Source organism: Pinus tabuliformis, chromosome 3_1 (assembly GCF_031772625.1).
Source record: "Pinus tabuliformis cultivar Carrire ecotype Pingquan chromosome 3_1, CPIR1, whole genome shotgun sequence".
NCBI lineage: Eukaryota > Viridiplantae > Streptophyta > Pinopsida > Pinales > Pinaceae > Pinus > Pinus tabuliformis.
Window position 1 is genome coordinate 290,309,945 of NC_142301.1, and position 27,315 is coordinate 290,337,259.

The window sequence follows — 27,315 nt, forward strand, 5'->3', positions numbered from 1 at the left end:
GCTTGCTTGTCTTGGAAGACAAGAAGGAAGGCTTTCTAGGAAGGGCTTGGCGAAAATTCCTAGGGTTAGGTTTTGAGTATGTGTCTTATAAAGGAGATTCCTAAGCCCTAGAATTCTTGTGGAAACTTTGGTTCCAGGTGATCGTTGAAGAATTAACCTTGATATTGCATGGGACCACACGGGACCAAGTGGACTCGAGGTTCGGTCAAGGGATAGGATTTAGCAACCAATGATATGCTTGACCTAATTAGGGAGGGGAAATGGATCAAGGAATGAATTTTCAATGAAAGACAATGCAAGGATCCCAATGATGTTTCTAGCCTAAGGGAAACCATAGACAAGAATTGGTCTTCGAGCTAGGGCTTGCGATATCTCAAGATCCCACCATTGGAATCTCATGAAATTTGGAAGGCTTCTTGAGGACACAGCAATGCAGTTGTGGACCAAAAATCGAAGTATTTGGATGACTAGATCATGAGATAATTGATGCCCTAGGTGACCTAGAGGACTAGACCTAAAGAAGAGGATAGGGGAAAGGAAAATAGGTTTAAGGTGATCACCTTTGGATGGACCAGTGGCTAATCCTTTGGGGAGATTCGAGTCAGGTAGAATTATGATTGTGGACCATTAATTTTTCTTAGTCAAGGAGGCCTCAAAGACAACTTCGCTCGACACTAGGGCAACAAGAAAAGCAACATCAAAGACTTTATACTTCGTTTTGCAAGATAAATGGCTTGTCAAGATGAATTTCAGTAATGAAACATCCCTAGGAACATTCATTCATTATACATGGCCCACACATGAAGCATTCACTATCCAGAAACAAAATTTTCACAACATCACATAAGAGATGCAACAAATAAGTTCTAGTACAGTGAAATCCTAGCAAAAATGTATGTGACAAAATTAGAAAGAAAGAATAGCATTAAAATGTACTTACATGTATAAGAATATATCCAACCATCCAAAAACATGCCATCAAGAAGCTCCAAGACATATGAAAATTATCTAAACATCAAAATTCATTCCATGCTCCAAAAATTCGTCCTCCAAGAAGGATAGCGAATATCTCTAAAGAGATACTATTTCCAAATCCAAGTGATGATACTAAAATGAATTCACATCACTTGTATTTATACACTTCTAATGAGTTCAATTTAGCTAATTACGCCTACATGACCCCCTAAAATAAAATAATGTCCAAAAGAACTAACTTTTGGTGACAAGCCCACCAAACTAGCTCATAAACAAAAGAATAACCCTCTCAAAAGGTTGAATGATCAATAGTATATGTCGTTGGGCCTTCTAAGAGGCCTGATGAAGTCCATAGGTGCCATAATGAGAAATAGGACTCCCAAAAGTAGTGGACAAGGGATTTGCCCCTTATTCTCCAAATAATAAACCTGTGGTGCTCCTAATGGGTGTGGGGGGTGTCACCTACCATTTTGTGGGTGATATCCCTAGGATAATTTTTTTTCTCCAAGATTGTCCTCAGCCAGCAGTCAAGAGCCCCTTGCAGCCACTAGCTAGCTCATTGTGCCATTTCTCCACCCCCTGAGCCAGCCATGTGGCCCCTCTCCCATCTGCCATGATCGTATGTTCGAAGGTGGGCCTCCTGAACCTAAAGGTATGCCTTGTCATTTGGTAATTGAGTATTGTAGTTTGCTTATCATGGACACTTATGGGCAAGGATTAATGGGGGTATTTTGCAGAAAGAATGGGTTAGGTTTGTGCCCTTGTTCCCTAGACCCTTTTTGGATATTAACCTTTCATTCTAGTCCCATGGGATCTCTTTTATTGACCATTTAGCTTTAGGGATGGTATTTCATGGGAAACCCCTATTTTTGGTTGTGTGGTCCCACTCCCTTATCTACTTATATTACCCTCTTTCGACTCATTACTACCCCATTCATCATTTCTCCCACCTGGGTCCACATTTCTCTAGTGGGTCCACATAGGGTTAGCTCGCCCCTTCCCCTTGCCCACACCTTGGGTCAGGCCTGGATTGATGCCTCGAAGGTTGATGCAACTAAAAAAAAGGACAAAAGCATATTTGGCCACATTCAACAAGAAAATGTACCACAAAATGCAAAAGATTACCACGACAAACACATTTAGCATGTGGGAAAAAGACAATAATGAGCTCTACCCCATCATCGTGGCCATCACCCTGGTTCCTACAGGTTCTATGAGCCTCCTTTATCATATAGGAACCCATGATTGCCCCAACCCCTAGTGGGAAATGAACCGCCGTACCTTAAAAGGGGGTATTCACTGCTACATCTTATGCATCATGCTCTTACCCCTTGAGGCCCAAGCAGTTAATCAAAGAAAATCATAAAAGGGAAAAAGACATATAAATAAGGGTGGAAAAATCAAGGCCAAGGCACTTCATGTACCACGATTGCTCCCTCCTATACATTATAAACCCGAGTGTGGGCTTCCTATTATTAGCTACCCCCCTAGCATGTGGTCCAGGGCTGCCCCTTCTCATCCCCTAATTCATTCACGTATCTGTCACATGCCACCACCTTTTGAAGGATGTAACTTGAACATATTATCCCCTCTAGAATTAGAAACCACCTAATAGGGTGCTTGGTTAACCTCATTTGGAGTTTAGGAGACATTGGTACATCCCGAAGCCCATTATGGAAGGGTAGGCCATTATGAAGTCCCCACTTGTGGTCCATGGTTGGTAAGCTCATTTACTCGATTTCCCTAATGACTTGTTGTACTGGAAGGCTAGGGAACACATTGGATCTTATGCAAGATTGGAGATGGTCTCCATCTTGGGTTTGGTCTCCCTAGATGGGGTCCTAATCCTCCAGAGGGCTACATTGGCAAATGTAGGATGTGTGTTGAGAGCCATGGGCCTCCACAGCAGTAGACAACACTCCATGGATCCTCGAGGATGGTTAGAGATGCTCGAGATACTCCCATTGGATGAGGAAGATGCACCTGGTTCACCTTTGCCCAGCGAACCCCCACAAATGTACCATGCACTTGGCAACTGACCTAGGACTTGTAGGACGATGTGGCATCCCCTACACTATCATCAGAGCCCTTGCAGATGATCTACAGGCATCTTCGACTCATTTGGAGACCCATGAGGTTATTATTGTGCCCCCACACCCATTAGGAGCACCACAGGTTTATTGTTTGGAGAACAAGGGGCCAACCCCTTGTCCGTCACTTTTGAGGGTCCCACTCCTCATTATGGCACCCGTGGAAATCATTAGGCCTCTTAGAGGGCCCTACGACATGCATAGATTATTATTTGACCTTTTGAGAGGCTTATTCTTTCATTTGTGAGCTAGTTTGGTGGGTTTGTCACAAAAAGTTAGATTATTAGAACATTATTTTATTTTTGCGGCTTATGTAGGCCAAGGAGGCTAATTCGAATTCCTCATTAATCTATAAATAAAAGTGAGATGAGTTCATTTGCTCATCATCACTTTGGATTGGATCTATTCTCTCTCTTGAGAGTTTAACACTTTTTCTTGGAGGATGAATTGGAGCTTTATGGATGAATTTTGATGTGTGGATTTGGTTTATCTTATCTTGGAGCTTCTCTATTGTCAAATTGTGGATGGTTGGATATGTTCTATTACATGTAAGTACATGCTTTTAATGCTATTCTTGTTTCACTTTGTCATATACATCGGATTGGGATTTTCGCTATTTTTAAGGCTAATTGTGCATGCATTTACTGCTTAAATTGTGGAATTTTGTCTCTATATAGCATCTCTCAATGTATGGGTCATGTAATTTGAATGAAATCTCCTAGGGATAATTCTATCAACGAATTCATCTTGATAAGCCATCACCTTTTGCACATCGAAGTATAAACGCTGCAAGATTGCTTCTCTTTGACTTAGAAGGCTAGTGAAGTAGTCTTGAGGCCTCCTTGGCTAGGAACCAAAGGTCCTCATTCATATTTACCATAGACTCCATTCTCCCAAGACTAAGGCACTAATTTACCAAGAGGTGGTCAGCTAAAATAAAATCTTTTTTAGCTTTTCCTAGGTCTAGCCAAGTTGGGTCACCTAGGGCATCATTTTCTCGACAAAGTACCCCTCCAAAAAGTTCGATCTCCTAGCGTCTCTTGCGCTGGTTTCTCCTCAAGGCCTCCTCCAATTTTGAAGCCATTCCGACGGTGGAGTTGTGAGAAAAGCCAAGCCTTAGCTCCGAGATCAAACTTTTCCCTAGTATCCCCAGGGCTAGTGCCTCATAGGATCAATTCAACATCTTTAAGTGAATATTCTTCCTTGATCCTTTCCCCTACCTTGTCTAGGTTAAGAACATCATTGATTGCTAGACTTTTTCTTCCTAACCTAGGCTGGGTCCACTTAGTCCCGTGTGGTTCTGTTCCTTTGATAAGACAATTCTTTAAGAACCATCCAGGATACCAATTTCAATAAGGATTTTAGGGATTGAGAAACTCTTTTACAAGTCATATTCCCAAAACTTAACCCTCAAAGCCTCCCATCCTTCTCCTAGAAAACATTGTACCTTGCTTAGAAAAAAAGCAAGCTCTATTCTTCAAACTCTTCTTTTAAGGGATTATTTGGGTCACACCATATCCACTTATTGATTTATCCTTCATCGGTGACTCCATAATATACCGAGTCTCCTCCCATCGGTGCAAGTTCGTAAATAGTAGGGATCCCTAGCTGAGGTGGCAATGGGCTAAGTCTTCATTTGTTGCCCTTGGTCTAGTATTTGCCCTTTAGGGATCCCCTTTAGGTCTCTTGCTAGTTTGAGCGGTAACATTTTGGCGCCGTTGCCAGGGACGCAAAACATGTGTTTTGTTCCCCATACAACATATTGACATAATCATTATTGGTGACTCCATTGGAAGAACGAAGCCCTAGTTCTTTGTTGAACTTTAAGGTCGATGTTTGTAGGGTGAAGCAAGCTTTTTTCTTGGCTTTTTTAATTTCACCTTGGCGACTCCTACATATTTTTCATGTATACCTCTAATAGGTTGTCTTTCTTTGATAAATTTCCTGCTTTGGACATTGCTAGCATCCCTGGGCATCCTAATCATGTCGTGGGAAGGATGGTATGTGGGTGCTTGTGTTTGATGGTGATCCACTCTCCGCAATTGACCACGTAGAAATATTTAATGCACATGCTTCAAGAGAGAAGGTTGTCCACCAAGATGTCCTTATGTTATTGTTAATGGGATCTCTCGGTGGTCATAACTCATGGCTACATTCATAAACCTAGAGCATCTCATCTATTGAAGAGTTTGTTGATGGCTTTCTTAGACATTTTCAAGTACACCCTGCATTAAGCATCCAAGGGAAAGCCTTCATTGAGCATCATCAAGACATTAAGAATCTAGGTAATGAGCAAGAAGATGAGTCCTCCTTGGGTCCACATGATGAAAATGATGATTTTGAGGACACATGTGCTAGGAAGGATGAATTTATGGAAAGTGAAATTGAGACCAACCCTACCTTTCTCAAGGATATTACTCCCGATGAATCCTCTTTTGAAAACCTTGAGAGAGATGATCCCATTAGCCCCTTGGAAGATGACATTGAAGATTATTTCCGCATTGAAAAGGAGAAATGGGAAATTGCTAGCCCTCAATTTGATTTTGCTCTCATTTACGACTTCGACAAGGAGGATGAGGATGAGATTGGTCTTCCCTTCCCCTTAGGCACTATTTATGATGACATACCCATTGATACCCTTGGGAAGGAGAATCTTCATTTTCCTTTGCATAAAGAGGGGCAGTTGGAAGTGATCAATTTTCCTTTTAGGAGAGACCCAGTATTTGATACGAAGGAAATTGATAAGGCTCCCACTTTTCTCGAGTATGATTCTATGTTCAAGTCACTTGAGCCTTTAGATTATTATTTTGGGAAAGAAAAACCAGTTGAATACAATACTTCTTTCTCGCTTTTTTCCTATTGGTCATCATCTTGAGTCTTCATCAAGTGATTCCCTCACCCTTGGTCATATGATTTTGAGTAACCGTGAGCCCTTCCCCCCTCCCGAGTATAGTGTCAAGGAAAAACACTTCATTGATTATACTTTTCCTCCTTGGATGCACCCTCAAGGTTTTGATCACTCCATAGTCTCCCCTCTCCAGTGTAATCATCATGTGCAACCTACTTGTGTTTCTCCATCTTGTCGGCCTCCCTTTCCTACTAATCATAACTCGATGAAGGCCATAAGCCATGACGTAAATAATAAGGACAATGGTGGAAGTGATATGCCAGAGGTTGCCATCCATCAAAAGTTTATGAGCTTGGTTGTTGACATCTCTATATTTTGGTTGCAAGAGAAGATCTCATGGACTAGATTACATCCTTTTCTTACCTCTTCTCACATAATCATCCATGTGTGGGCATCATATTTTCCCACCTCCCACCCACAACATCCTCCATATGTTTGGGTTTGCATTCGTTTTAGGATTTGCTGCATGAGTAATCATATAGGCAGACATATTTATATTGACTTGATGATATGCTGGTTGCACTGGCTTAGTGATTACACTTAATAATAGCTTTGTCCTATGCATGTTAGGGTAGGATGCATTGCATGCTCATTTGCGCATTAGAATTAACCTCATATAATATTTCTCATGGTAGATAGATGTGTTGATTTCTGGTAGCATCAGATGTGCTCTAAGCCTCAAAATTTGCAGGGAGGCTAGGACACATGTATTCCAGAATACCCATAAATCGTTTTGGGAAATTCCACCTGGAGACAATTTTATTAAAATAATTAATTATTTTTAACGAGTGCCTAAGTCTAAACTTAGGAAATTAAAATAATTAAAAGGTATTAATGAAACTAGGTGTGAATCTTCTAGAAGAAGACAAAGATCGAGTCAATATGATCTAAGCCATTGATTATAATCTAATCTGGGCCGTTGATTACTCAACTGGAAGATTATAAGGACTTCAATGGGCATTTGGAACACAAGCCAGGTAGATACTCAGTTGCCCAAGCAAATCGTTTTTCTCACTAGATGAAGTTCGACAAGAGAAAATTGAATCAGAGGGAGAGTTGCAGGTTGGAGAGAGAGGGCATCAGCAATAGTCGAGAATGCAGGAAGTAGAGAGAATAAGTAGAGCAGAGAGGGACAACGCAGAGGCAGTGATGCAGGGATTGCGCGAAAGGTGATGCAGTGAGGGCAGCATGGCCTCCCCAGAGGCAGAATTTCAATGTGAAGCATGAGAAAATTGTTTGTAAAATTTCTCACAGAAATTCCTCTTCTATTCTGCTGGTTGTATCTTGTACATGAGATTTTGCTGAAGATCAATAAAGAAACCCTCATCTGTTGCACCGGTTTTCCCACATTGGGTTTTTCCGGGGACAATTGTCCAAAAATAACTGTCATTGTGATTGTACTTGTACTAGTATTTTTTTTTGCATTTACTTTCCGCAGTATGTTAATTGTGAGGGTTGCAATAGAATTTATTTCGATATTTGTTGTAGAAACATTGTGAATAACTTATTTATGAATTAATAAGTAGAAGAAATAATATCAGTCACTGTAGTTGGATTTCTATTTAGAAATTTTCACATGGTATCAGAGCTAAGGAGAAGCAAGAGAACAGAGCCAGAAGAGCCAGTGTTGAACAGAAGTGGGAGCTCCATAGGCAGTAGATCAAATCCCCAGAGGGATTGCACAGTCCAAGAGGGCAAAATTTTCGTGGGAAAATCTCTCTTTGAGTGAGTCGACAAAGAGAGAGATTTCCAGATCGAAGTTTGCCAGTGATAGAGGGAGCAACGCAACAGTCTCAGTGCAGAGCAGTCTTCAGGTGGGACGCAATTTTGCTGAGCAGAAAAGTGTCAAAAATCAATAGGAAAAATAACACAAATAAGGATGGAAAATCAAGATGTCTTTGAATTATCTTCCAGATTGGAAGGAGAATTCACATGCTTGTCAAGTTCAGCGTCAACAGATGTTTTGGCGTATTGATAGCGGGGCTTCAACTCACATGACTAGAGTACGAGAATACTTCTTGAGCTATCAAGAAGAGCAAATGGACTTCCAGATCACTATGGGAAACATAACGAAGTGTACTCCTGTAGGGAGAGGTACCATAACATTTCAGACGGAAGCAGGAACTAACATCCGAGCCACTAATGTTCTGCATGTGCCCGGGTTAGGAATGAATTTGATTTCAATGTCCCAATTATAGGATAAAGGATACGATGTATACTTCATTGGAAGGAAAGTATACATCAAACATCCAAGCTGGAAGATGAGACAAATTGGAGCTCGAAGCAACAAACTATATAGATTGCAGCTCGAGTCTCCAATGGCACTGATAGGCAACAATCATAATGGTGAAAAGGAACTGAATGAACTGTGGCACAGGCGAATGGGACACTTACACCATGGAGCACTGAGGATGCTCAGAGAGACTGTTACAGGAGTTCCAGTCCTCAGTACTGAGCATGATGATGTATGCAGAGGATGCGTACTAGGGAAGTACGCTAAGGCAACTTTTTCCAGAAGTAACAATAGAGCGAAAGGCATATTGGGATTGATACACTCAGATATTTGTGGCCCAATGTCCACGAGAGCTCTTAGTGGTGGCGAATACTTTGTCACCTTTATTGATGATCACTCTAGAAAAACCTGGATCTATTTCTTAAAGACCAAGGATGAGGTCTTTGATCGGTTTAGAGAGTTTAAGGCTCTCGTAGAGAACATGATAGGGAAAAAGATAAAGGTATTGTGTTCAAATAATGGTGGAGAGTATACGGACAAAGACTTCATATATTTCTGCGCAAAGGAGGGCATCAAAAGAGAATGGACAACTCCATATAATCCAAAGCAGAATGGAGTAGCAAAGCGAAAGAATAGAACTATTGTTGGGGCGACAAAGGCTATGTTGTATGACCAAGACTTGCCTAGATTCTTATGGGCAAAGGCATGCAACACAACGGTGTATATTCATAATAGAACTCCTCACAGAGCATTGGGGAAGAAAACGCCTGAAGGAGTTTTCTCAGGGAGAAAGCCAAAAGTGAGTCATCTCTGGATATTCGGAAGTGTGGCATATTGTCACATTCCAGACGAGAAGCATAGTAAACTGGATCAGACTACAGAAAAGGGGTACCTCGTAGGATATAGTGAGACCTCGAAGGCATACAAAATCTACATTCCTAGCAACAGGAAGATTGTAGTAAGATGGGATGCAAAGTTCATGGAGGATAGAGTTTTCAAGAAATGTCGAGAGATGCCAACAAAAGATTTGTCAGCGGATGTTCCATTAGTCCAACAACAGCAGGGGCAACAAGGAGGACAAGCAGGAGGACAGACACCAGGATCGAGCACAGTGACCAGTACTAGTATTTCCTCAGGAGTAGGAGATCTTGGCAGTTCTCAACAGATGGAACAATAGGAGGAAGAATTGATTGAGCCTCCTACCACCAGTGGTAGAACTAGTAGGGAAGTACGACAGATATTGAGGAACACAGAGGAGTTTGTTGCAGCTCCCAGAACCAACAAAAGGCAGCGTAGACAGCTTGACAGATACCAAGGCTTGGTAGCATAGGTTGAAGAACGATCCAGTTTTCAGGAAGCCGTACAACACCAAATATGGGTGGATGCCATGGTAGAAGAATATAGTTCTATCATGACGAATGATGCCTGGGAAGTGGTACCTAGACTAGTGGATATATCCGTTGTAGGATCAAGGTGGATCTACAAGATCAAGTACGTTGCAGATGGCAATGTAGAGAAGTCTAAGGCTAAGTTCGTAGCAAAGGGGTACTTACAAAAGGAAGGAATAGACTATGAGGAGACCTTCGCCCTTGTAGCTAAATATACCTCTATCAGATCTGTTATATCCTAGCGACTCAGATGGGATGGGAGATTCACTAGATGGATGTCAAGACAACATTCTTGAAAGGGGAGATCGAAGAGGAGGTGTATATTGAACAACCCGAAGGCTTTGAGACTCATGAGAAGAGAAGTCATGTATGTAGGTTAAAGAAAGCCCTATATGGGCTCAAGCAGGCACCTAGAGCTTGGTATGGTCAGATTGATAGTTACTTGCAGTAGTTGGGATTCATTAAGAGTGATGCTGATCCCAATCTCTACTATCTAATGGTGGAGAATGAGCCACTTATTCTGGTATTATATGTAGATGACTTATTTCTAACAGGGTCATCTAGGCTCATAAAAGACTGCAAGAAGAATCTTGAAGTAGAATTCGACATGAAGAATATGGGGTTGATGCATTATTTTTTAGGGTTGGAAGTTTGGTAGAAGAATTGTGAGATCTTCCTCAGGAAAGGACGATATGCTACAGAGATTTTGAAGAGATTCAGAATGCAGGATTGCCGACCCATGGTGACGCCTATGATCATCAACTGGAAGAAAATAGATGCATCAGGAGACAAGGAAGTGGACCCCACCTTGTACAGACAACTCATTGGGTCGCTCATGTATTTGGTCAACACCAGGCCAGACATTTGTTTTGCTGTCAACACCCTTAGTCAGTTCATGGTGGAACCGAAAATGGTACATTGGGCAGCAGCTAGGCACATTCTTAGATATGTGCGTGGAACAATCAAATATGGGTTGAAATATACTCAAGGAGATGACGTCAAATTGAGCGGATTCACAGATGCAGATTGGGTAGGTAGTTCAGTAGACCAAAAAAGTACCTCTGGGTATTGCTTCAGCATTGGATCAGGAATGATCTCTTGGTGCAACAGGAAGTAGAAGTCAGTAGCTCTAAGCTCAGCAGAAGCAGAATATATGGCAGCCAACACAGCTACGTGCGAAGCCATATGGCTTAGAAAACTGCTTGTGAGTCTATTTAGAAAGAGGATGGAAGCGACCAGTGTTTACTGCAATAATCAGAGTTGTATCAAACTCTCTGAGAATCCAATATTTCATGATCGATCGAAACACATTGATATCAGATGTCACTTTATCAGAGACTGTGTTCAACGTGGGGCAGTACAACTGTAGTATGTCCCCACAGGAAATCAGGTAGCAGACGTACTCACAAAAGCTCTAGGAAGAGCTAAGTTCATCCAGTTCAGGGAGCAGATGGGTATGGTAGAGAACCCGTTTCAGTAGCAAAAACAAATGGTTTCTCAGTTGCAGTAGCAGCAGATGAGAGGGAGTTGCAGTATAGATGCAGTTGGTAGCAGTATGCAGGGTCAGCAATAGTACAGATGCAACATTTGCGCAGTAGTTGGTGGGCAGTGATGTTAGACATTAGCAACGCAAAGGGAGATGTTACAGAGTTAGGGTGATGCTTCAATAGGTTGCATTACTAAAGCACATTCCTCGCTAAGAGGTAGTGTTGATTTCTGGTAGCATTGGATGTGCTCTAAGCCTCAAAATTTGCAGGGTGGCTAGGACACATGTATTCTTGAATACCCAGAAATCGTTTTGGGAAATTCCACTCGGAGATAGTTTTATTAAAATAATTAATTATTTTTAAAGAGTGCCTAAGTCTAAACTTAGGAAATTAAAATAATTAAAGGGTATTAATGAAACTAGGTGTAAATATTCTAAAAGAAGACAAAGATCGAGTTAATATGATCTAAGACATTGATTAGAATCTAATCTGGGTCGTTGATTACTCAACTGGACGATTATAAGGAGGACTTTGATGGGCATTTGGAAGACAAACTAGGCAGATACTCAGTTGCCCAATCAGATCTATTTTCTCACTGGCTGAAGTTTGGCAAGAGAAAATCGAATCAGAGGGAGAGTTGCAGGTTGGAGAGAGAGGGCATCAGCAATAGTTGGGAGTGCAGGAAGCAGAGAGAAGAAGCAGAGCTGAGGAGGGACAACACGGAGGCAATGACACTGGGACTGCGCAAAAGGTGACGCAGTGAGGGAAGCAGGTCCTCTCCAGAGTCAAAATTTCACTATGAAGCGTGAGAAAATTGTCTGTAAAATTTCTCACAAAAATTCATCTTCTTTTCTGCTGGTTGTATCTTGTACATGAGATTTTGCTGAAGATCAGTAAAGAAACCCTCATCTGCTGCACTGGTTTTCCCACACTAGGTTTTTTCGGGGACAGTTGTCCAAAAATAATGGTCATTGTGATTGTATTTGTGCTAATATTTTTTTTTTTTTGCATTTACTTTCCGTAGTATTTTAATTGTGAGGGCTCTAGTAGAATTTATTTCAATATTTGTTGTAGAGACATTGTGAATAACTTATTTATGAATTAATAAGTAGAAGAAATAATATCAGTCACTGCAGTTGGATTTTTATTCAGAAATTTTCACAAGATGCATATCTGCATGCTTTATTTTTTGTTAATTTTATGGCTTAACATATAGCATGTGCAATCATGAGACGCCACGAAAGCATGTTGCCCCGTGTTTTTCTATATATTATATGTGTAGGTGACAGGTCTATGGTAACCAAAAGACTGTTGGAGTTCTCGTGACCTCCCGTTCGAGTAGCTTCGCCCACTTGTTCGAGAGATCACATCCCAGTTGGAGCCAGATGTTACCCACCATTTTGTGGGTGATATCCATAGGAGCTTTTCTACAAGATGGTCCTCAACCGGCATCCAACAGCCCCTTGCAACCACTAGCTAGCTCATTGTGCCACTTCTTTGCCACTTCAGCCAACCATGTGGTCCCTCGCCCATCTGCCATGATCGTATGTTTGAAGGTGGGCCTCCCAAACCTAAAGGTATGCCTTGTCATTTGGTAATTGAGTATTGTAGTTTGCTTATCATGGACACTTCTGGGCATGGATTAATGGGGGGATTCGGCAGAAAGAATGGGTTAGGTCTGTGCCCTTGTCCCCTAGACCCCTTTTGGATATTAACCTTGCATTCTAGTCCCGTGGGATCTCTTTTACTGACCATTTGGATTTAGGGATGGTATTTCACGGCAAAAGGCATATAAATAAGGGTGGAAAAATCAAGGCCGAGGCACCTCATGTACCACAATTGCTCCCTCCTATAAATTATAAACCCGAGTGTGGGCTTCCCTTTTATTAGCTACCCTTGTACCCTAGCATGTGGCCCAGGGCCGCCCCTTGTCATCCCTTACTTCATTCACGTATTTGTCACATGCCACCACCTTTTGAAGGATGTACCTTGAACATATTATCCCCTTTAGAATTAGAAACCACTTAATAGGGTGCTTGGTTAACCCCATTTGGAGTTTAGGAGACATTGGCACATACCGAAGCCTATTATGGAAGGGTAGGCCATTATGAAGTCCTCACCTGTGGTCCATGGTTGGTAAGCTCATTTACTCGATTTCCCTAATGACTTGTTGTACTGGAAGGCTAGGGGACGCATTGGATCTTATGCAAGATTGCAGATGGTCTCCATCTTGGGTTTGGTCTCCCTATATGGGGTCCTAATCCTCCAGAGGGCTACATTGGCACATGTAGGGTGTGTGTTGAGAGCCATGGGCCTCCACAACAGTAGACAACACTCCATGGATCCCCGAGGATGGTCAGAGATGCTCGAGATACTCCCATTGGATGAGGAAGATGCACCTGGTTCACCTTTGCCATGGGCCTTCGAAGTTATATCTTTGTCAATTGTGGTTTGTGAGTTTTTATTTCGGGCTAGAGGTTAGAAGCCTTAGATAAACTAGTTGTGTGAGCATAGGGTTTACAAATCATTATGCTCATTAATATTAGGTAGTCCAGTCTCTTCTTGCTCAAACTGTTTAGAACAAATTATTGGAATCAACACTAGTGGAGCCAAAACCTTCAACATGTTTGGATGCAAACATCTGACCAACTGAGACATCAATTGACACTACAAAAGAACAAGAAAGACTTTTCCACATGCAATGTGGGCTGAATAAACAACCTTTCCTCATCATCATTAATAGTGGGGGACAAAAAAAATTAGTCTTTGACACAATGGAAAGACTCAACCTTGCCAGAACCCATCCACATCTATACTCTCTGGGCTGCCCCTTATAGGTTAAGGACTTTAAAGAGACTATTCAATGGTAAATTCACTTACACTTTTCAACATTGTATCAAACTAATAAGGGATAAACTTATTAAGTCACTTATGATACGGTCCCATGGCGTCGCTGGACATTTGCCGTATGTTGTTGGGCCAATTTAGGATCAGTAGATCTATGCCATTGTTCAAATAGTCTTACAATTGTGAAGCTATCTCCTTGGTAGTGAAACTGTTGTTCACATGACCATAAAACATTGAAGTCTCTACACACACAAAGGAATTTGGGGAATAATAGAGATATGAAATGGATGACTTAATTGTAGCAAATTCTACATCACCATCTGATATAAACAATGCAAAGACATGGTTTCAAATTGTTTCAGCCAATCTTGAGCGACACTTATGATAGTGCTCGATGCTAGGGGACATGAATATGATGTACAGATCAACATGTTTTTGATAGACCCAGATTTAAAGTAAATCTACATAGGCCTAAAATAAGGCCAACAGACAATCAATTATTACCTATCTGTCAAGCTGGTGTGTTGACTTGGGCATGTATTTGCTCCCCAGGAAGAACCATATTGACGATTCATGGGAGGCACATTTCTCCAAACTTGCATGAAAAATTTCCATTAGTAAGACTTGCAGCTCTGCTGACATACATCTACTGGTTGAATATGGAATATGTGACTATGCAACTGAGATCCTAAATTCAATATTCATTTTTGGAACTCTTTTGTCTATGCGCACCAACCAATTCAACAAATTACTGAAGTTTAATTCATACTGATGTTGTCAATTAAACTCTTTAGTTATATGTCATATTGAAGTTGTCAATTAAACTCTTGTTCATTTGTTGCACATGTATAACCCTATATTCCTTTGCAAATGGGAGGAGAATATGCAATTTATTCAGCATGCCTATAACAAGGCTATACATAGCTCCAAAGGGTACAGTCCTTTCAAACATGCCTAGGTATTTGGCATATGCTTATAACAGGGCTATACATACCTCCAAAGGCCACTGTGCTTTTCTAATGTGCCTATGATTTTAGCCCTTGGCAACACTAGACATTGCTTTTGATTCTCCTTTGATATCGACAACCCCTCAGTAGGCCAAAGAACAGGATGAGGCAGAACATTCATTTAATTGATCCAAGAGATCCACTGACAAGTTTAGGACATGCTTGCTCAACAACAAAATGTTAAAAAGACTGACCTGATACATGTTGCATTGTACGTCAATATAAGATTGGAGAGAGTTTGTTTTCAAATGCAGAAAGACTGATTCAGCGGACTATATTGGAAACTTAAACCCCACTGGTATGGACCATTAACGTTCTGCAGCTTGGACAAAAGCATTTTTTCTTGATTTCCCTCCTATCTTGGAATGCCTACAGTGTTTAATGTTGAAATTTTAAAGCCATATGTTCCACAGTTCTCAAACGTCTGATAGCCTTCCAACTGACTTTTTTGGATGTGAAACATTTAACTCTAGTGGCATTGGACTCCATCATTGACTGAGAGATCAAACATACATGGAAAGCTGACATTCTGATCCCTTATTAAAACTTGTGAAGATTGGCCAGTACTTGCATCAAGCTAGGTGGTTTACCTTGGAACAGATCAATGAGTAGCTTCTGCTACTATATGATCAAACAATGGGGACCTGTTAGCACTATTTTTTACACCTTAATAGCTGATATGATCTTTAAAATACAGCCGCAGAAATCAGCGAACATATAAGGGAATATGCCTATGTGTCATTGGCAAATCCTCTTCTTCGTTTGGATTGGTGCTTGCCAACCTCAGGGGGGTGTCATTAATGATTGTACCTGCTGTTCTATCGTGTAAATCTGCAATAAAAAACTCAAAAAGCAGCAAGGTTAAGGCTACTTGACCAGCATGTTAGTGGTCAATTATGTGTAAAATTTGTAAATTAAATATGTGCAACAGTCCTCCACAAATGAACCTCTATTATGGAAAGATAAAGTAAGAAAGAAAGTGCGTCTAAGGGGCAAATTGCCCAAATAAATAACTAAGAACTTTTAATAATTTATGCAAGATAACATTGACTCAAAACATACTAGAGTGGATCAAAATGGAGTTTTATTCTGCAATGGCCAATAGTTATCCGCACCGAGATGACTATTACAGAACTTGAGACAATGATACCAGGAACAAAGTATCAAGGGCAAGAGCAAGAGCTAGAGAGAGAGAGAAGAAATAATGGAGAGAAGCAAGTGAGGCGCTTGTTCTTGCTGAAGACAATTCAACTGGGCAGGATGGCCTTGCACTTGCTTAAATAATAATTCCTTGACTAATTTGACCTTAAGATTAGGAGAGGTTGAACAACTATTATTGAGTCTTAGTTCACTTGAGTGGAGAAAAATTAGTTAACTGACTCTCCCTCAGAGTTAACGTGAGATAAACATTAGCTCTTGATAAACTTGGCACTTAAAGTTGAGTGGTTTTTCCTTTTTTAGTCAATTCATCCTCGTTAGCAATTGGAGCCACCTTATTAGTTCGACTCCTTTTTTTGGCTAAGAAATTCGAGTGGCCTAGTTTCTCTCTTGCGTGGCAACTTGAGTTAAGAGGTCAAACTTGTGGAGGAAAAATAAGGAAAATTTTTAGGAAAATGTAAGATAATGGAGGAGAAAAATTAGGGGAATGAGTGGAGGGAAATTAGGAGAGTTTTTAGGGAAGGGAAAACACATGAGGAGAGAGAAAATATTTGGAGGAAAAATATTTTTTCTCAAGTGCAATGTCACTCATGACTCATCCAATAGTAAGCCACATGTGCATCTTCAACTGTTTCCATGTGTCCAACCCTCAGACAGCCACTTCATATTGTTAAAAATAGACATGCCTAAAAGTAGGTAGTGCTAAAAATAGTAGTATGTCTGCATGTCCACAATATTATACTCATTAGTCTCAGATTCTGATGGGGAACCTGGATATGCTATCAGCACTGCAATGCCGAGATTGCTAAAAATACCATTTTTTCATAATTGGACAAACCCACCACCATCTGACTCAGAACTCAGTGGGGAGTCCAAATATGTAATCACTGGTGCCTGGCTCTGACCGCTAAAATTAGAAAAAAGTCTTAGATTTGGATGAGAACAACATCATTGGACTCAGAAAACAATGGGCAACCTAGATGTGTAATTAGACCTGACATGCAACCACTGCTAAATTAAAAAGTGCACAGAATCACATGTAAGTATACTCATTCGATTTGTCTTTCAGTAAGAAATTCAAATCCGCGATCAAAATCAACATGCAAGTGTTGCTAAAAATAGTGTTAAACACACATGGACAGTAAAACAATAGGAAAGATAAATCATTGAGTACATTTTTTATTAACAGGAGATGTACATTTATAATACAATGTTGTGACTCTTGGGTTTCAGATCCCAAGGTCTCTTGGACTGCTTTTGTCCATTCGACTTCCACACTAACCCATTAGGATTAGGTGTCCAACATTCCCCCCCTTAATCCGAAGGGTTATGTATGAGTCCAAGAAGAGAGCTGTAATACAAAATGTGCAAAAGATGCATGGCAGCACTAGGCTGAATGTGCTCTATGAAATGTTGGTAAAAAAGGGCGGTGGTTTAAGGATGACCACCAACACTGGAACACTTAATGCAGTTCCCGGAACTCTTCCAAAACTGGCAAGAAACTGAAGTTTTCTGCTAGAGGAAGTGATCCTATTGTTTCAAAGAGGGAAACCTTCAACCATAAAAGGGAGGTCTCACCCCGCATAAAAGGTAAAACTTCAACCTGAAAAGGGAAGTCTCAACCTGTGATGGTTTAAGGATAACCACCAACTCTGGAATGCTTAATGCAATTCCTGAACTCTTCCAAAACTGGCAAGAAGCTGGTGTCTTCTGCTAGAGGAAGTGTTCTCAATCTGTGATGGTTTAAGGATGACCAACAACTCTGTAATTCCTGGAACTCTTCCAAAACTGGCAAGAAGCTGGAGTCTTCTGCTAGAGGAAGTGTCCCAAATTGCCAACTGAAGGCATGTTCAGGCATCTTTGTCTCTGGCTACAACTCTGAAACTGGTGTGGCAGGTTGTGGCTCAGGCTCGCTTGATGTGACTTTGAAGCTTGTAGATGACTATCATTTCCCCCCCTGTCAGGTACAAGGTGAGAAGATGGAGAAAACTCAACTGCAAGACTGTTCAATACTCTGGAACAAGTTCTGACATGTGTTTTGAATATCTTCTTGGCTGTTGATGCCCATTGTCAAGAAGCGATCCATCCAAGATGAATCTTTGTTCTTGCAGGGTGTTTGTTTCTGAAGCATCTGTTTGAAGAATGGCTAGTTTTATGACAGTGCTCACATGGATGAAGATCAAAACAGTGATCTTTCAGATGGCCAACTCGGTCACAGTGTTGGCATTTCACGATCTGTTGTTGTTGTTGCTGTAGAAGAGGAGTAGAATCTGGAACAGCTGAAACTGAACTGTCATAAGGAGCAGGTGAACTGTCATGAATGAATCCAGCACTCTGAAACTGAATGGGCTTGGCATAGTCTGGAATATGAAAGGACAAGTCCTTGTCATATCCAAGACCAGTTTTGTGCTTGTTGTGGACAAGCTGTTCCCAAGGTCTGATGATGGGCTTGGGAAGTGCAGACTGAGTTTCTGCATCTGCATGTACAGTTGCTGCTTTATGGGGTATTAAATCTGAATGAACTGTAACATTATTGTTTTGCTGTTGATGGGAATCTGTTTCAATCTTCTGAACAGAAACAGGTTCAGAATGATGACTCCACTGCTGTAATTCTTCCTGCTGTAGCTTTGTCTCAAGCTGCAAAAACTCAATATCTTCTTGTACATTATGCAAACAGGTTCTAATGTCAACAAGAGAAGCTTTGCTTATTCTTACTGTACCATGATCAGAGGAATGTATCAGAGTTTTTAGGAACTCCAATATTTCACCAATTTTAGTCATTTCTTTACAGAAAAAAAATATATCTAGATGCAAAAAGTTCAGCAAATCTCTCTCTGAAAATTAGTCCAAGCAGAACAAAAGCTTCTTCCTTCCCTTCAAATTTACAAAATCAATAGGTTTTCTCTGTCAACAGCAAAACTCTTCTCATGGCAGCCAAAGTTTAACCCAGACCACTCTACCGAACAATACACGAATGGGTCACTAGAGATAAAGATAAGATCGCGCAGCAATGAGTGGAGTGGAAATAGAGATGGATCTGAAAAGAAAATAATACAACAGCAGGATTGAAGTTTTAAAAGTGTGGGCATTCATTCACTCAAACTGTTCTGAATCTCTATCTCAATTCGTTCACCATGCTTTCTATATCAAACATTTCATTTTATGTTCTGCCAAACAACATGAATGAGCTTACTGCGCATATCAATTGCCTTCTTAAAAGAATCCCAAACTCATCCCACACATTCAATGCCAATAGCAATGCAGAGAAGCGCATTAAAAAATTGTGTAACACCAACAGGCTTCGAGAGGCAGCGGAAACCTTCCACAATATGCCTCTTTCAGCTAAATCCACTGTCTCTCTCTTCACCTGCAGGTTTTTTTTGTTGAGGAGCCTCATCCGAGGACATGAACACCAGATAGCGTGGTCGTGGGTTCGCTTCCCACAGATGGCGCCAAAAAGAGGACCTTGATATTTTGCAGCAGGCAGTAATCGTTTGTTATATATGTAACACATGTAAGAAGGATCATCCAACAGTCACTCGAAACATAAAAGAATTTTCCATGTTGAAACCAGAAAAGAAGAGAAGGCTGGAAGAGGCATCCACATCCGATAGCAAAACGTTAGCATAGGTAAGGATTAATACTACAAGGATTTCAATATCAAAGAAACAAACGGAAAAATTCAGATGGCCGCTTCGCAGAACTCTGAATTTTGCAGCTCCTCTGTCATGCCTTTCAAAAAACGTGAAGAAGGTATATCACGGGAAGACTGGTGCCCCTAGCAACGCATCTCATAGCACAGAAAAGGGCGGCAGCGTACCCCTTCATTCACCAGACTCGAGGCAGGGACTGAGCTACGCGTGCCTACTAAAGCCAAAACTCCAGCCCGTCGTCCCTCACGCTAATAACTTCCATTCGGTACAATTTTAGGAGATAACGGTGTTTAAACCCCGGAAAGTAGAAAATGTTTTTCCACGTAGTGCTAGAGCGGAATATGCAGCTGCATCCCCGCCACTTCGGGCCTCACTTGCGCGACAAGCTCGTCTCTAAGCTCATGCAGGATGTCGAAGGAACTTGTAGTGGCCGCTATGGATTCGTAGTTGCAATAACTGGTGTCGAGAACATTGGAAAGGGACTTATTCGAGAGGGGACTGGATTTGTTACATTCCCAGTCAAATACCAGTGTGTGATTTTCAGACCTTTTAAAGGGGAGATTTGGACGCTGTGGTCACAATGGTGAATAAGATGGGATTCTTTGCTGAAGCGGGACCTGTTCAAATCTTTGTTTCTAATCATATGATACCAGATGATATGGAGTTCCAAGCTGGAGACACTCCTAGTTATACCACTTCTGATGGATCTGTGAGAATACAGAGACACTGAAGTGCGACTGAAAATTGTTGGTACTTGTGTTGATGCAACAGAAATTTTCTGCATCGGCACAATTAAGGACGACCTGGGAAGCTCTTGCTGGCTTTGCGGAAGTTGTGAAAATGGAACCTGAAAAAGCAGAATGGGGATTATGGAGATCAATTAGGTATCATTATATCTACTGCCCATGAGCATGCAAATGCGTTTCAAGATGAAATCTTAGAGGTGTTGTGTTCATTTATTGAGACAGGAATATGTGCCAATAGAAATATCTTTTTATCATGTGAAATGCGAGGAATAAGGAAAGCTGCCGTCCGTTGGAGAATGCTTCGATGGAGAAAACGCTGCTATGATGCGAATATGATGGACATAGGCGTTTTTCTTAGAAGAACAGTGCAGAATGGCAGAGACATAATGCGGATATGATGGGCAGAGGGGCGTTTCTATTTCCTGACACCATTCGACCAACTTTCTCCCTTGCCTGTCATAACAGCAGCAAAACATGCAGCGCCACTGTAGCTTCCGCTCCCATCATAGCTCGAACCTGTCAGGAATCCAAAGTTCAAAGCGCACAGAGACCAAATTGTATTTTTTTTTTTCGGGAATAAAACAAAAGGAAGAAGAGACGAAGCCCGGCGGATGCAATTCAAAAGTCTCCACTGTAAATCGGGATTCGGAACCACCATATATCTCTCTGCTCTGTTTATGAAACACTGACACTGAAGACAGAGCGTTTATTGAAGGTTGGACAGAACATTAACCACACCGCCTTAGTCGCTGCCCAAATGCAGAAAGCAACCAGATTCTACAACGTTACAATTAAAATATCCTTCCAAACTGTCAATCTCAAAATCCGAAAATAAGTATCCACCGTCCAATCCTAATTCGAATGAATGCAAATAACTGGAGACACAGGGATGCGCATTTTTTTATTATTTATTTATGGAATTCACAATGCATTTACGGCCTTCGAAATAATTCAACACATCATTGACAAAGCATAGTTTACGGTCTTTAAAACTCATTCAACGCAAAAATACATACACACATGTTGTCACTACACCATAGGTTATCAGTCAAAATATATGTGCCATCACCATCTTACATATACAACCAGCGTATAATAGATTCGTAGGTTTACACAGGCCACACAAAAACAAGTGGCTCACAAAAGATTGAGCAGATTATGAACGAACCTGCCTCTGATACCATGTTAAACACACATGGACAGTAAAACAATAGGAAAGATAAATCATTGAGTACATTTTTTATTAACAGGAGATGTACATTTATAATACAATGTTGTGACTATTGGGTTTCAGATCCCAAGGTCTCTTGGACTGCTTTTGTCCATTCGACTTCCACACTAACCCATTAGGATTAGGTGTCCAACAAATAGAAAGTGCTTTCAAGTTGCTCATAAGTAGTTCATGCCACATGGGACTCATAATCTTGCAAGGATCCTAAATATATCATTATCTTTGAATGTGAGCCTCTGGACGTAACCTGCTAAAAATAGTAAATGGCATGCATGTCACCCGGAAAGGTCTCACTGAAATCTTGAGTTCATAAGGACTCCGAATATGCGATCCATACTGTTGTACTACCCTTAGAATTCTCTCTCCTAGAAAGTAGGGAACCTGTTGAAGATAGAAACTCAAAACTTCACAAAAAATGTGTCTCAATCATCACTGAATCAATCTTGTGACTAGTCATCATGGGAACCTTCCCTTAGCGTGTATCTGTATAAATTTGTGAACTTCCAGTTGAATGAAATGTGCTGGTCCTTCACCGTCCAAATTTGTAAGGGGAAAATTCTGAGGTTTGCAGAACCATTGCTCTCTAGGGGGCAAGGTGGATGACAAAGATACATGTATGCGATGTTGAAAGAGCTGAAGATGGCTCTAAATCTGACCATTCCACTTGACCTCTACAACCATGCTGCTTGAGTGTGGCACACAATGATCAACGATTGATCTTGACTAGACTTTTGACATTTGGTAGGTCAAGCCTTGACATCCTGATTCGGTCTAGTTTCGATGTCAAGTAGAAGTTGAACTGCTTGACCAAATATATGAACAAAGAACTGTATGATTTTCTTGTAACATATTTGTGAAAACCATTATAATTGGTTCTCCTTGTATAAAAATGTGCATTGAAATTGTTGTAACTCTCTTAGCTTGTTTACTTTGAGCTTATTTGTAAGAGACTTGATAGGACTTTGTGCCTTTTTGCTGCCACAGTTTCTGTATTGTCTCATGTAGCTGATGTATTTTATGTAATTATCAATGATGAGAAACTGTACAGTTAGCTAGGAATATTTTGTGCTTCTGGAAGTTCTGTTGTTTCCTACACGAGTGTGTTGGATGTTTTGCATTAAGTCGAAACAACCTATGTTGTTGACTGAGTCTCGTAAAGCATAACGATGGATTTGTCTGAGGATTCTTGGGTGTCCCTCAAGCCACTCCTGGATGCTCAGATCATATTTTATTTGATTACAAATTAGATACATTACACCTTAGCATCCATAGAAGTAATTACCAACCATGTGATCTCTTGCCATTAACTGAACCTCTGGTTTCAACATTTAACTTTCAATAGGGACAAGATAATTTGTTTTTTTCCAAAAAAAATTATGACAATATTTTTGGCTTTGATATTAGCAATTGATTTTCTTGTACATATCATGCTTTTAAAAGAATGTAATATAGAAACTATTTAAATATGTTTCATCCTTGTTGTTACTCATCAAAATGGGTAACCCTATAGGAGAAAACTTTTTCTCCTATCTTGGATAGCCAGCCAGCCAGTAACCCCACACATTGCTTAGTGATGATTGATATGCCACATTCCTCTGCCATTTGCACCGGTCATGCACCTCTCACCATCCGACATTCCCCTCTTGAATGAGGGTGGGCTACCACTCAACAAACACTAACCATTTTGCAATCAAGTTCTTATGCTTAATATTTTAGGCATTTCAATATGGATAAAGGGGTGATTTGGATGATTGACCAATCTTAATGCTAAACTTGTTCTTTCACCTTAATAGAGGGGTTAGTCTTTAGCCCTAGTTCGGTGGGACCTCTGTTGAGAAATCTAGGGCAACTAGATTAGGTGATTTCTCTTTCTTTGATAAACGCTTGTGATGATTTTTTACTTAACTTGATTAGCTTCTTCTTTCACTTGATTATTATTAGTGTTCTCTATCATCAAACAACTACCAAACAATGAAGATCAGTGAGACAAGAGGACACAAAATGTGGGATGTAAGCCAGGGCCAAAGCCTCTTCTCTTAAGAGGAAAACCCACAAGAATTCTTCTCTTCTTATAGAACTCCAAATGACAAATTCCAAAACCTAAGATCCTTGTCAAAGACCCCTCCAAGACCAAGTCAACCTTCACAGCTTCTAGCAACTTTTCTAGCAACTTCGATCCCAACAACTTCTTCGGCAACTTCGACCTAGCAGCTTCCAACAACTTCTTGTGCAACTTCGACTTCCCCAACAGTTTCTTCTGCAACTTCGATTTCCCCAGTAGTTTCTTCTGCAACTTCGATTTCCCAACAATTTCTTCTGCAACTTTGACTTCCCTAGAAATTTCTGCAATTTCGATCTAGCAGCTACTTTAGAAACCCTAACAAGAGAGAGAAAGAGGTCCAAAAACTTCGATCTTGCTTTTCTTCTTCTTTTCCTTGATTGTCGTCCTTTTCCAGCTTCTTTCTTGAGGAGATCGAACTGCTTCTTGCTTGATCAAATTATACTTCCAAATGAAGTCGAGGTTTCCCTATATATAGGCTTCTTAGGAGGTTGAATTGCTGTCCTTGAGGCCGACTTGATCCTTCTTGTAGGCTGACTTGTTTGACAAGGTCTTGGAGGGTCTTTATGACACTTTTGACTTTACAAAATTTTTCTTTACAAGATACAACATGCCCAAAGGGGTCTTACATGTATGACAATGACTCTTTTGACTTCATAATTCTATGACAAACTTAGAAGCACTCAATGGGTGCTTGACCTATAAATAAATTTATCTTGAGCATGAAACCCATGCATTAAGAGTGACAATAGAAAAATATTTTCTCTTTAATATCAAATATAGGAAATCATGATTACAATAGACATTATTAAGACCGAACCTAGTTACACATTTCAACACCTCCTCTAAGGCCTTAGGGTTATAGTAGGGGCACTACTTGGGAAACTTGGATTGAATTAGCTTGTCCATAACCATTCCACACATGACATCTTTCATCATTCCCTTGATATCACATCCATCCTTCAGGTTAACTGTGATTGGTTCACTGGGATTTGACACACACATCCACATTCTTGATTAGGGTTGAAAAACTTTGCCCTGGATGTTGATGCAACTACAAGAATGAAAAAGCATATGATGGCCATGTTACCCACTACCTGTGGGTGACACCCATAGGAGAATTTTTTATCCTACATTATCTTCAGTCAACAGCTAGCAACCCCTTGTAGCCACCAAATAGGTCGATGTGCCATCATCTATGCCACTTGAGACAACCATTATGCATCCTTGCCCATTTGTCATGATCATATGTTTGAAAGTGGGCCTTCCAACCCCGAAGTTATGGCTTTCATTACGTTATTGGGTATTTTTGCTTACTTATCATAAACACTTCTGGGGATGGATTAGTAGGGGGATTCGGCGGAAAGAATGGGCTTGGTCTGTACTCTTGTCCCCTTGTCCAACTTGGTGGTTAACCTTGCATCTTAGTCCTATGGGATCTCCTCTATTGACTACTAGCTTTAGGAGGAGCACTACATGGGAAACCCCGATTTTGGTTGCGTGGTCTTGCTTCCCGACATCACATACATCACTCCCCTCCGCTCATTATAACCCCTTTTTACACATTTCCCATCCGGGTCCACATTTGTCCATTGGGTCTGTTGACCACTACCGGTCAACTACCCATAGCAGTACACCCCCTTTTCTTTGCAAAAAGGGTAGTGCTTGATCGACATGTCTGTGCCATTCTGCAGTCATCAACAGCTTGATCAATTTATGTTGTAAACCCAGTTTGCATGTATAAATTGTAAATAATCTTAGCAGATATGAGTCATGTCTGTAAATTGCCTAGGTGGACCTAATTTTCTAAGTGATAATCTGCGTTCCGGAAGGTTTTTCGTCTCACCGATCCATGATCGGCAGAGTTTTCCTTCAGCCTAACCCCAAAGCCGGGATGGATTTTGTCATTAGAATTTTAGGAGAATCCTAGTGTGTTAATCTGCTGGATTATAGTTGTGTCGCAGAATTGGGTGGTTTATGAGGGTCTATGTTAAATGGGTTTTCCCCCTTAAGATGTAAAGTTGTAAAAGTCATGATGTAAAGTGTCTTGAGGGATAGAAAATGTTTTAGTCCCCTCATAAGTTTTAAGTCTTAAGTCCTAGGTCCTAGGTGATTTTTCCAAAGGCTAAGTTCGAGGATCCATTTAAAAATAAATTAAAAATTAAAAAAATAAAAAAATAAAATAAAATAAATAAATAAATAAATAAAAATAAAAATAAAAATAAAAAATAAAAATAATAAAATAATAAAATAAAACAAAAACCCTAAAAATAATAAAATAATAATATTTTTGAGTAAATAAATGCAAATTTTCATTTTTTAATGAATTAACTAATTCGACGGATGAGATTAAGAGATATCTTGATTCTCATCGACGGTCGAGATCATTTCAACATGGATCACTCGAACTAGCCGTTGGGATCTTTTCCTTTAAATAGGGTGCTAGGGGTCATTTGAGATCATTGGATCTGAGAGTCTAGTGCTAAAGAAAGCTCTCTTGTAGTTCATTTTTTTTTGTGCAATAAAGAAGACTTTGGGGTTAAAAATCTTGCTAGTGTTACTCTTCTGAAAATGCTGTAAGATTGTTCTATTTTTTCTGCATAATTTTATTTTCAGCCATTGATGATAGCTTAATGAAGATTGATCTAGGCACAGGTATCTTGTCTGATATTTGGGGTTTGAATAATAGTTTAGATTCTGAAATATAGTGGCAGATATCTCCATTTGATCGGTGTTTTACTATTGTTTTTTCCCTCTATGTTAATGGTTGATTGTAAGCTGTGCAGGAAATCTTAGTTTTGAGTTTACCGGGCGTTAGGGGAAGTTCTCGGCTGAACCAACCAACTCCCGGGTTGTGTTTTCTGAAAGAGCCAGCCAGTTCTTGATCCCGGGCTTATCATTCGAAATATTTTTTTTTATGAATGCATGCAGGGTTTTCTGAAGCGTTTTACATTTAAATTAAATTTTGATAATATTACTGTGATTATTGATAAATATGGCTGTTCTAGAGCTGTAAATTTTGCGATTTTAGATCAAGTTTTGAAGGGTTTTACTTTAATCTTTGCATATATCTGTCGTTTTTTTTTTTTTTTTTTCCATTTGCAGGGTACAGGTCTGAGATAAAATCTGGTGAAAAATTTATTTTCTTGCAGGATCTCTGTCTCAGCTATCCAAGGGTTCCAAACATCAAGTGTTTTCAGATCTGGGGTTTCAAATTTTGCAGGTTTTTTGTTTGCAGGTTACAGGTGCAATTTTTTTAAGCTTTCAGGGTTGTTCCCTCTTCATCCTCCTGCTGCCATCTCTCCATATCTGCTGCTCTTTCAGTTCCTTCCAAACGTCATCATTTTCCAAAATTTCTGCATCCACAATTTCCTCATCTGCAGTTTCACTGCTGTCATTTTCTCCCCACAATCTTGGTCTGAGGCTGCATCATATCCGCAACAGTCCTCACGCATCTCTCTCCACACTCATCACTGCCCCTACGTACCATTTCTACCCCATCTTATCGCAGCTCCCTTCAAAACGAATCCGAA

The 27,315-nt window shown here is 40.4% G+C and overlaps 1 protein-coding gene and 1 pseudogene across 1 annotated transcript in view; both read left to right on the top strand.

The window, feature by feature from the left end:
* Window positions 1–27,315, top strand: part of LOC149186926 (arogenate dehydratase 1-like) — a 135,500-nt gene that overhangs the window by 99,768 nt on the left and 8,417 nt on the right. The window lies entirely within an intron of this gene.
* Window positions 19,869–20,597, top strand: LOC149186927 (DNA-directed RNA polymerase II subunit RPB7 pseudogene; annotated as a pseudogene).